Source organism: Chlorocebus sabaeus, chromosome 24, assembly GCF_047675955.1.
Source record: "Chlorocebus sabaeus isolate Y175 chromosome 24, mChlSab1.0.hap1, whole genome shotgun sequence".
NCBI lineage: Eukaryota > Metazoa > Chordata > Mammalia > Primates > Cercopithecidae > Chlorocebus > Chlorocebus sabaeus.
The window spans coordinates 37,003,758-37,015,376 of NC_132927.1; the positions used below are offsets into that span (position 1 = coordinate 37,003,758).

General features: G+C 37.9%; 1 pseudogene; it reads right to left on the reverse strand.

Moving 5' to 3' along the window:
• Window positions 1-10,736: 10,736 nt before the first annotated feature.
• Window positions 10,737-11,141, reverse strand: LOC119618984 (small ribosomal subunit protein uS8 pseudogene; annotated as a pseudogene).
• Between the last annotated feature and the right edge of the window lie 478 nt (window positions 11,142-11,619).

Consider the following 11,619-nt stretch of genomic DNA (forward strand, 5'->3'; position numbering starts at 1 on the left):
TTTTGAGACAAGCCTGGGCAACATAAGGAGACCCCCGTCTCTACGCACACACACAAAATTTTTTTTTGAGATAGAGTCTCGCTCTGTCTCCCAGGCTGGAATGCAGTGGCGCAATCTCAGCTCACTGCAATCTCCGTCTCCTGGGTTCAAGCAATTCTTATTTTCAGTTCGGCAATTCTCCTGCCTCAGCCTCCAGAGTAGCTGGGATTACAGGCATGTGCCACCACACCCAGTTAATTTTTGTATTTTTAGTAGAGACGGAGTTTCATCATGTTGGCCAGGCTGGTCTCAAACTCCTGACCTCAGGTGATCCGCCCACTACAGCCTCCCAAAGTGCTGGGATTACAGGTGTGAGCCACTGTGCCAGCCAATAAAATTTGTTTTAATCAACCAGTCATGGTGGTGTGGCCTGTAGTCCCAGTTACTCAGGAGGCTGAGGCTGGAGGATCCCTTAAGCCTGGAGGTTGAGGCTGCAGTAAGCTATGATCACACCACTGCACTCCAGCCTGGGTGACAGAGTGAGACTCTGTCTCTAAAAAATAAAATAAAATAAGCATATAAAAAGATACTTAATATCATTACTCATCAGAGAAATGTGAAATAAAACCTCTGTGAGATACCACTGCACACTCACTAGAATGGTTGGTTTTTAAAAAACTAACAATACCAAATACTGGAGAAGATACAGAGCAATGCAAGAACTTTTACATATTGCTAGTAGGAGTGTAAATGGGTACAACCATTTTGGAAAACGGTTTGGCAGTATCTACTAAAGCAGAGCATTCAAATACCCTATTTTCCATCAATTTAACTCTTGCAATTCATTGATATGTGTTCACCAAAAGACACGTACAAGTAAGTTAATAGCAGCATTACTCACAATAGCCAAAAACTGGAAGTAACTTAGATGTTCTTTTTTTTTTTTTTTTTTTTTGAGACGGATTCTTGCTTTGTTGCCCAGGCTGGAGTGCAGTGGCACAATCTCGGCTCACTGCAAGCTCCGCCTGCTGGGTTCACACCATTCTCCTGCCTCAGCCTCCCGAGTAGCTGGGACCACAGGCACCCACCACCACATCCAGCTAATTTTTTGCATTTTTAGTAGAGACGGAGTTTCACCGTGCTAGACAGGATGGTTTCGATCTCCTGACCTCGTAATCCGCCCGCCTCGGCCTCCCAAAGTGCTGGGATTACAGGTGTGAGCTGCCGCGCCCAGCCTTATATGTTCTTTAATAGTAGAAAAGATAAATAAATTGCAGTCTATTCAATGGACTAATAAAATATAGTAAAGAAGAAAGACAAACTGCAGTTATACATGCAAAGAAACTTGATGAATTCCACAGATGTAAGGATAATTACAACAGAGTGCCTACTGTATGATTGCATTTCTATAAAGAACAAAACTATCAAAAGTTAACCTATGGTGACAGAAGTCAAAATAGTGTCTGCCCTTTGTAAGGATGAGTAATGACTGGAAGGGAACAAAAAGTGGCTTGTAGGGTGCTGGTAATGTATTAATTATATTTTGATCTAGGTAGTCATTAGTGGGATATGTTCACTTTGTAAAAATTTATCAAACTGTCTCACTATTGGTGCAATTCCCTGTATATATGTTATTCTTCAATAAAAAATGTTTACTCTACTCCCACCCCCACTGTCATCCCCAAAAGCATTTTTTAGGACTTCATAATTCAAAACTAGGTACTAACTGTAGTTGTAGAGCTAAATGTTCACAGAATCCGGTAATTTATGGTGTTTTATGAGGTCTCCTTTCACCCCTGCCCCTTGACTATTGAAAGCCTTAACAAAGTGGCAAGTCTTACTAAAACAATTCCCATGTTCTTCATATTCCTAAGGCTCCTCTGACATGAGTCCAAAAATCCAAATCACAGCTGGAGGTTTTCTCATAAGCCCCATATGAGCACCTTTTGTCTTAAGTGTGCTTTTTCTATACGTGCAATCGAGCGTTTTCCTACAGGAGCCATACTGGCTGCTCTTCCCCTGCTGATGTTTCATCTTTGTCATTTCGAACTGTTCCTATCACTTTTTTAAAGTGATATCAAGAAAATATGCAATATCAAGAAAATGAATGTGATCTCAAAGCCATGGAGAGACATGCTCAGGATCACATTGTCCTGAGGCAAACAGCAGCTGCAAGGATCAAGTGGGTTTTTGGTTTCATTTCCCAACTCAAAAGGAAATGCTAAAATTCACCATTTTGTTTTTATTTTGCTAAACCCAGAGTCAGATGGCCCCAACAAACCAAGACCGATATTGTACCGAGCGTATACCTTACCCCTGAGGTCCCCAGGATCCTAGCTGCATTACCTCTAGGGTAGTTCAATACTATCTAGGCCTACTGTCATCTGATTTTCAGTTCAGCAAATGTCTTAGATTAGAAAGTTAAAATTTTAAGTTATGGCCAATCCACACTTTAAAGCAATCATACCCATAAATAATCCATGTAAGTGTTTATGCAGTCATCCTGTTCCCACTTCCTTCTTTCTAAGTGTTTTGTATTTACAGGAGTACTTCGAACTCTGCATTTTTATTCATATATATAATTTCAGACTTCTTTCAAACCTACTGCTATTATATAAGTGAGTTCTGCCTCCACTTACTGATTCATGGTCTTCATTTTAAGAATGTTTTATTTTCTTAAAATCCTATAAAACACGACATCTTCACCAGGAAAAAAATGAAAAATGTTGTACAATGACTAAAAATACATACAGCAAAATCTAAGTACTCCAATGATATTCATTTTTATTTCTCAGCTTTAATAAAGGTCTGCTTATTATTCTTAAAAACAAAAAAAAAACCACACCTTTATTAGTATCACGTAGAAAAATCCTCAGAGGAAAGCATTTGAACTGATTCCTCAAAAATTATATTTAGAATTGTTAAATGGGTCAAGATTCTGTGAGGAAAGGACATTGAATACACTTATATTCTCCCCTTTAAAAAAATTGGATGACTTAAGTTACAAAATAATTCTTCAAAAATGTTTCTTTAAGATTATTTTCAATAATTTGTGTGTGTGTGTGTGTGTGTGTGTGTGTGTGTGGGATGGAGTCTTGCTCTGTCACCCAGGCTGGAGTGCAGTGACACAATCTCGGCTCATCACAACCTCCACCTTCTGGGTTCACGCAATTCTCCTGCCTCAGTCTCCCGAGTAGCTGGGATTACAGGCATGGGCCACCACGCCCAGCTAATTCTGTATTTTCAGTAGTGATGGGGTTTCTCTATGTTGGTCAGGCTGGTCGTGAACTCCCGACCTCAGGTGATCTGCCCTCCTTAGCCTCCCAAAGTGCTGGGATTACAGGCGTGAGCCACCGCGCCTGGCTCAATAATTTTTAAAAGGTATCTAGTTTAACAAAAATTGATTTGTATACTTTTTAAAGAGATACAATCAATTTCTTTTCTTTTTTTTTTTTTTTTTGAGATGGAGTCTCGCTCTGTCACCCAGGCTGGAGTGTAGTGGTGTGATCTCTGCTCACTGCAACCTCTGCCTCCCGGGTTAAGCGATTCTCCTGCCTCAGCCTCTGGAGTAACTGGGCTTACAGGTGCCCACCACCACGCCCAGCTAATTTTTTGTATTTTTAGTAGAGACGGCATTTCACCATGTAGGCCAGGCTGGTTTCGAACTCCTGACCTTGTGATTCGCCCGCCTCAGCCTCCCAAAGTGCTGGGATTACAGGTGTGAGCCACTGTGCCCAGCCTTGATCTATAATTTCTAACAACAACAAAATCATGCCTTGAAATTTAAATATTAAAACCAAAACCAAGGCTACACTCAATAAATTTGTTTTTGCACTCAGTCAAAATTCTTCTTTCAAAAAGGATATTTACAGGAATTGGGCAGTTGCTTACTTTTTAATAAAATCAGAATTTAAAAATTAACTCTGAAACAAATTTTTAAAACTTTTTTAGAATTATATAGCCAGTTTTAATTATATAATTCTTGGTACTGACATAATCAGATATTATCATATAATACAGTAGACTACAGTAGAGCTAACAAAGCTGACATAAGCTATTTTGGAGAAGATCAAAATTCAAAGTTTGTGTCTTAGTTTGCTGAGGCAGCCATAACAAAAGACCATAGATGGGGTGGCTTAAATAACAGAAATTTATTTCTTCAGTTTTGGTTGCTGGAAATTCCAAAATCAAGGGGCCAGCAAGGTAAGTTTTATTCTGAGGCTTCTTCTCTTGGCTTATAGGCAACCACCATCTTGCTGTGTGCTCACATAACCTCTTCGCTGCGTGTGTGCTGGGAGAGTAAGCTTTGGTCTCTCTTCTTGTAAGGATACTAATCCCATGATGGGGGCTCTACCACCGTGACCTCATCTACACCTAACTACCTCTCAAAAGTCCCATCTTCAAATATCATCACATTGTGGGGACAGCATGCTGGGAGTAAGGGCACAATTCAGTCCATAGCAATCTATTTGAAGATATTTGTACTAATGTATTAAAATAAACTTTAATAAAAACAATTTTTTAAATATACATTAAATGTAAGCCTGCTAGAAACAAGTTATCATTAGTAAAATATTTAATTCTTCAATCAAATATTTATGTTCGATAAGTACTTTATCATATTATTTAATTTGGAGCTGGAAAGGTTCTTAAACATTATTAAGTCCACTTTATCAAGTAAGGACATACACTTCCAAGAATGCAAATAACTTGCTCAGGGTCACATATATATCAAAGCTTTGGTAGAATCAAGATTAGACCTCAGATCACCTGTCCCTAAACCAGGGCTCTTTCCATGAAGCCACACTGCATAACACATGCTCTTTTGTTTTCAATTTTTTTCAAAGTTAAATATGCATATGACTTAAAGAGTCGTGCAGTTTTACAAGGTTTATTTCAACAAACTGGAGCCCTCTTTCCCACTTCCATTTTCCATTCACTACAAATTTCTCTTAACACTTTTTTCCAATGTTTGTGGGATTTACCTCCTTGTTACTAAATATCATGCTTATATTGCTATTGTGATTATTCTTTTGTAGGTATAATATAGAGGCTCCCTTTTGCAGTGCTCTATTATACATACACACACACACACACACACACACACACACACACACAGGGAGAGAGAGAGAGAAAGAAAGAGAGATTCCACCATCTTTCTAATAAGAATACCCTGTAATTTTGCATAGATCAATATTCCATATTTTATGACTATGGAAAGACTATTGAGTACCAAGCCATGTGGTACACTGTTGCGTTTCCTTTCCTCCATAACTTTGTGTTCTGCCTGGAGTTAATGTGTCTTGCTTTTCGTTTGCTTGGATTTTTAGGTAAGTATCACTGATTCAACTATAAACTCCTCTCTTATGTAAACCTTCTCTCCATACATTCAAATGTATAATCTGTTTTACTAATATTTTTCTCCTTGAAGTAATCTTCTTGAGAGCCTCTGGTCTGGGCCGATTGCTTTCTGGGCCTGCTTGCTTTCTGGGCCTGCTGTACATCTGTCACCTCAAGACCTCCCGTCACCATCATCTTGGTGTTCCCTTCCCTCTCACTCATGTTGGATCCCCTGATTCCCAGATCCCATGTCTTTCTCTTTCTTGCTTTACTCCCCTCCCCTTTTGGGCACACAATCTACAGTAGATTCTTGAGAAAAGTAAATATATAGATTGTTTTGCTGAACCACTTGAGAATAAGTTTGTCACTTCTCTAAATATTTCAGCAAGTATCTTCTAAAACAAGGACAATCTTCACACAAAACCATAATATAAATATCAAACCCAAGAAATCAGTATTATTTAATGTACAGACCATAATCACATTTCCCCAGTTGCCCAAATAGTGCCCTTCTAGCTGTTTCTTTTTTAATCCGGGACCCAGTCAAAGATCATGTATTGCATTTAGTTATTAGGCCTTATTAATCTCATTTCTTTTAATCGAAACTGTTTCTCCACCTTTTTTATTCACATGACAATGACATTTTTTAAGAACTTTCGTCTGTGATGAATATGTTCTAAATTTGCCTGGTGATGGTTGCACATATGAAGAACATACCAAAAACCAATTATACAATTTAAATGGGTGAATATGTGCAAAATGTCTCTAAAATTGTATTTGTCTGATTGTTTCCTTACGGTTAGAATTAGGATCTGATCCTTAAACAAATTTGCAACCAGTCCTCCTGTTTTAAGGCCTCGTCTTTACCTGTTCTCTCAGAGAAAATGATCTCCTGTCATCCTGGAGTCTTTGGGGAACTTTCAGGTACAACTCAAGGTCTTTTTTGCGTTTTCTCACTGCTAGGTCAGAATCCTGCTTTCGATAGTTTGCCCAAGTCAGTCTCTATCCCAAGTTAGACCATCTGATTTTGTTGCTTTTGGTACCTCTTGTCTGGAAGAGCTCATGTCTTTTATTAAAGCCTTTATTATTGTTTTATTGGAATTCCAGGAGGGAGCAGATGTAAAATGTATGTGTTCAATCTGGAACCATATTCAACTGGAAGTCCTATTCATTTACTTTTGAAATTGAAAGTTTATATAATCACTGTAAATTTAATACTTGCTTTTTGGAGAACATTTAGAAAAAATAATAAAGTTGGAAAGGGGAGAGCTCATTTATAGTCCCACTTCCTAATGCAGTCACTATTCGTATTTTTTTTTTTTACTTCTTCTACTTCTTTTTCTTTTGCTACAAGCTATTGCATTTTCCCATCAGTATGGGGGTATATACATACACACATATGTATGTATATATACATGTATACACACATATATATTTTATATATATAATAGATAGATGCTGGTAGATGCTCCACATATTCTTTGGTGAGGTGTCTACTCAGGTCTTTTGCCTTTTTTTTTTTTTTTTTTTTTTGAGCTGGGTCTCACTCTGTGGCCCACACTGGAATGCAGTGGTGTGAGCTCGACTCACTGCAAACTCTGCCTCCAGGGTCCAAGCGATTCTTCTGACTCAGCCTCTTGAATGGCTGGGATTACAGGCACCCACCACCACGCCCAGCTAATTTTTGTATCTTTAGTAGAGACGGGGTTTCACCATGTTGGTCAGGCTGGTCTCCAACTCCTGACCTCAGATGATCCACCCACCTCAGCCTCCCAAAGTGTTTGAATTACAGGTATGAGCCACCACACCCGGCCATCTTTTGCCTATTTTCGAATCAGGTTGTTTCTTATTCTTGAGTTGTAAAAGTTCTTTGTACATTTTAGATAACAGTCTTAACCAAAAGGTTTTTTGCACGTTTTTTCCCCAGTCTGTGACTTATCTTCTCATTCTCTTGACAGTGTCTTTCACAGGGCATTTATGTTGCTGCTTTTTAAAACTAAAATCATACAATATACAACAAACATTACTCATGCTATTATAAAGATCTTGCGATTTTTTTATTGTGATAAAATATATACCATTCTAGCTTTTTTAAAGTGTACGATTCAGTGACATTAAGTACATTCACTTTGTTGTGCAACCATCGCCACTAACCATCTCCAGCAACTTTTCATCATCCCAAACTCAAACTCTCTACCAATTAAATATTAAGTGACCATGACCGGCTCCCCCAGTGCCTGGCAACTATCATTCTCTTTTCTTTCTCTGTACATTTCATTCCTCTAGGTACCTCAGATAGATATTTGTCATTTTGTGAATGCTTTTGCAATTTAACATTATAATATTACTCAATGATATACTAAATAGACCATAGTTTCTTTACTCATTTCTCACTGTTGAACATGTTAATTGTGGTTCCAATTTTTTGCTATTATATTTGATCCAATTTTTTGCTATTATATTTGAACATATTTATGCATTATATGTTTTAAGTAACAATATGCCATTATAACAGATTCCTAGAGGGGAATTACTGGAAAAAGGCTAAGAGTATTTTTAAAAATCTTGATACAGTTTTGCAACTTACCTTGCAAAAATATCTTAAGAATTTATGCATCCACAAGTGACATACAACAAGTGCCTATTTCACCATATTCTCAACAGTATTATAACTCAAGTCTGTGCTAACTTGATCAGCAAAAAAAACCAAAAAAGTACCTGTTAGTTATGATATGCCTATGACACTTGTGAGACTGACCTGTTTTCCAGTTTTATTAGTTGATCTCTCTCTTTTGTGAAATTTTGCGCATATCCTTACTCCATTTATCTAATGTATTCTTAATGGTTTTCTTATAACTTTATGTAAAGCTTTCATATAACAAAAGTAGCCATCTTTTGTCTATCATGTTTTCTGTAAATACTTTCTCAGCATGTTTGCTTTTAAATCGTTGTTTCTTTTTTAACATAGAGTTGTTTCCAGGAATTCTTAAAAATAGAATACACTTAGGAGAAAAAAGGATGGTCATGGTAAACTTTAGAATTCTCTTTCAGGAATGTGATTTCATAGGACATTAATTATTCATCGCTAAGAGGGTCAAATTTCCCAAGATGAAGTTTTCTACAGCTAAGCCAATACTTTTGCATAACATTTAAAAGCAAATTGACAATTAACCTTGGATAACAGAGCAATGATGTAAGATGACCCTTGCAATAAACACTGTTTAGAAGTCAGGTTGCCTCATTCAGCACCAGCTGGAACTACTCTGTAGAATAAAATGTGCATTACTCTCTGCTGTTATCAATGCCAAGCACAACTAAGGTCATTAGTAATTTGTAGCACAGATTTCAGAACAACTAACAGACCATAACCAAGGTGTACAATTCCTATGTTGCAAACAAAGTCCAAACAGGTTGAGTTGTCGCTGATTTCCACATATGGAGCCTTACTTTTTCTGTACCTATATTTTGAAAATAAGCATCTTTCCTGGGTTGGCCACATAACAGGATTTAGGAGAAAAATAAAAGAGACCTTAAAGTAAAAAATACAAAAATTATTACAACCTTCAGCAAGCTACAGAGAGTCCTAGGACATTTGCTTATGCACCTGGGCATTTATGAAAACTAGAAGAAAAGAAAAGATGCATTTGTTGTGACAGTAACACTCCACTTTGCTTTGCAAGAGGAGAGAGTCCTACCATGGTTTCTCTGCCCACACCTGACATTCAAGGGCATTTTGCAAAGGAAATCAGTGAGGATGAAAATCCAAGTCACTTGATGGCTGTGTGATTCAAAAGGCAAAACTAGTCTCGTCTTCCTCTTATACCCAAATTGGAGAAAAGATGTAACTGTGAGTTTACAGAAGACAAGATGAATGGTACTGTCACAATCATAGTCCCCACAGTTTCTGAGATCTAAGACTGAACCAAGTCCAAGCCAGATTTAGTACATTCCCACATGCCCAGGGCTTGTAAAGGTGCAAACCTGAAAAGATTTCACTTCTATGCCAAACAAGCAATAGGAAAAGGTTTATGGATTTTATTTTTGTAACAATAGTAGAATTTTTGCTTGCACTTCATAATTTATAAAACAGCCTTCACATTAACAAATTATCTTATTAATTCATTTAAACAGTGCCACCACACTGGGAGCTGGGTACCTCTATATGTACGCCCCATGTATCAAAAGGTGCCTTAAATGTTGTAACTTCTCAATAAATGCTTTTTGAATAGCTGTGTATTTAGGTGAACTTCTCTCTTCAAATTGGCCATGTGAATAGGTGAGCCATCACACCTCAAATGTAAGGAAGTAGCAGTGATTTGTTATTTGACAATTCACCCATGTGCGTGCACATGTGCGCGCGTGCAAACACACACTAAGTAGCATGATGCATTAGGTGGAGAGGATTAATTATATTTTATTAAATAAGTCACATTAGTTACTATGCCATTTCCTTACTCAAATCCAACCAATCTGCTTTTTAACCCTGTAACAAGGTCTTCTGAAATATATATTTTTTAACTAGGCAGGTATAAGAGTATCTGGCCCATTAGTTATTCCTTGATTGGCTAGGTTGTAATGTGGAAAGCTGACAGTTTTGGAAGTTCGTCAGTACAACATAGTGCTTCATCAAGGCTTGCCACTGTGATACAAGTGGAGTCCAAGGGGTAGGGCTGGAAAATCTCCTGTAGTCCTATCCTGCTCTACAAGCCATAATTCTAAGAGCATGAAATTGAAAACTTGGAAGTTTAAAATGATGTCACTGGCCAAATGTGGCTAAGAGAGGATCTCAAATATTACTCTGAGAAAAATCAAGAAATCTTATACCAAAATGTGGGCAAAATAGTATTAAGAGACAATGGTGCCTGAATACAAAATAATAACATCAGATAATACATGGTATCCACTACAAGACAAACTAATGAGAAAATCTTAGATATTTGGAATTGAGAAAGTGAGACCATCAGCAAAAAATATTTGATGTACGCCAGGCGTGGTGGCTCACACCTGTAATCCCAGCACTTCGGGAGGCTGAGGTGGGCGGATCACCTAAGGTCAGAGTTTGAGACCAGCCTGGCCAACATGGTGAAACCCTGTCTCTACTAAAAATACAAAATTAGCCTGGCATGGTGGCACATGCCTCTAATCCCAGCTACTCTGGAGGCTGAGGCAGGAGAATCGCTTGAACCCAGGAGATGGAGGTTGCAGTGAACTGAGATCATGCCATTGCACTCCAACCTGCGCAACAAGAGCAAAAACTCCATCTCAAAAAAAAATGTTTTTGATGTTATAATTCATTTTGCTCACTATTTCTCCCATGGCACTTCTTTAATTCTTCCATTATACTGCAATTTTTTTTTTTTTTTTTTTTTTTTTTTTGGTCCATTGAGGCATTTGTCTTATAAGCATGTATTACATCCCTAGAAAAAGAAACCCAAAATTTTCCCGCCTGTGTGTTTTTGTCTTGCTTCTTCATGGTCCGTGATGCCAGCTGAGGTGGCCAGCGCAATAAAACCAAACTGATGAGACATGAACATATTATTCTGCCATCTTTCTTGGTCTTTGGGTTGCACATCAAACCTGGGGCTGATCACTCCACACTTGTTTAACCTGCCTGTGAGGTTCACAACAATTTTCCCAGTTCTGTGATCATCAGTGATTTCAAATTTGCCAGTGTAATCATGTTTCATCGCAGTTAGAAACTGGATAATGACTCTGGAGCACAGTCTGATAAGAACTTGGTGTTTGTCTCTCTTTTTGACATTGTTGATGCTCTTGAGAGCACCAGCCAGGACGTTCATGTGCACAATTATGTCAGCATGGAAAGAAATCATGTATACTAGAATATTTATGGGATTGCCTCTCCCACTAGAGCTTTGGCTCCTGGCGTATAACCATTCATCATTCATCATGTAGTCTCAGGAATGGGAACATTGAAGATGATTTTTTTTAGTTTCTTCAAGGAATAAGTAGACAAACTCATTTTACTTTTTATTTGCTGGTCTTTCTTCTACACCCTTCTTTCTCCTTTATCTGTCTTTCTTTCTTTTTCCCATGTTAGGATAGAAATAAAAACACGTTCTAGCCCTGGTTCTGACATTTACTAACTCTGTCACTCTTGTTCCTATCAAAAAATGGGAATAGTAGCACCTGTCATTCCCTAAGTCTTTGACAGAAATGTCATACGAGTTCTGGTGAAATTGTACACGTGAAATCATGCCAAAGGCTTCAGGAGAAACAGATAAATCAGAGGTAGTGTTTTGATAATTTACATTGACTATCATATACTGCTCTGCAAAACTA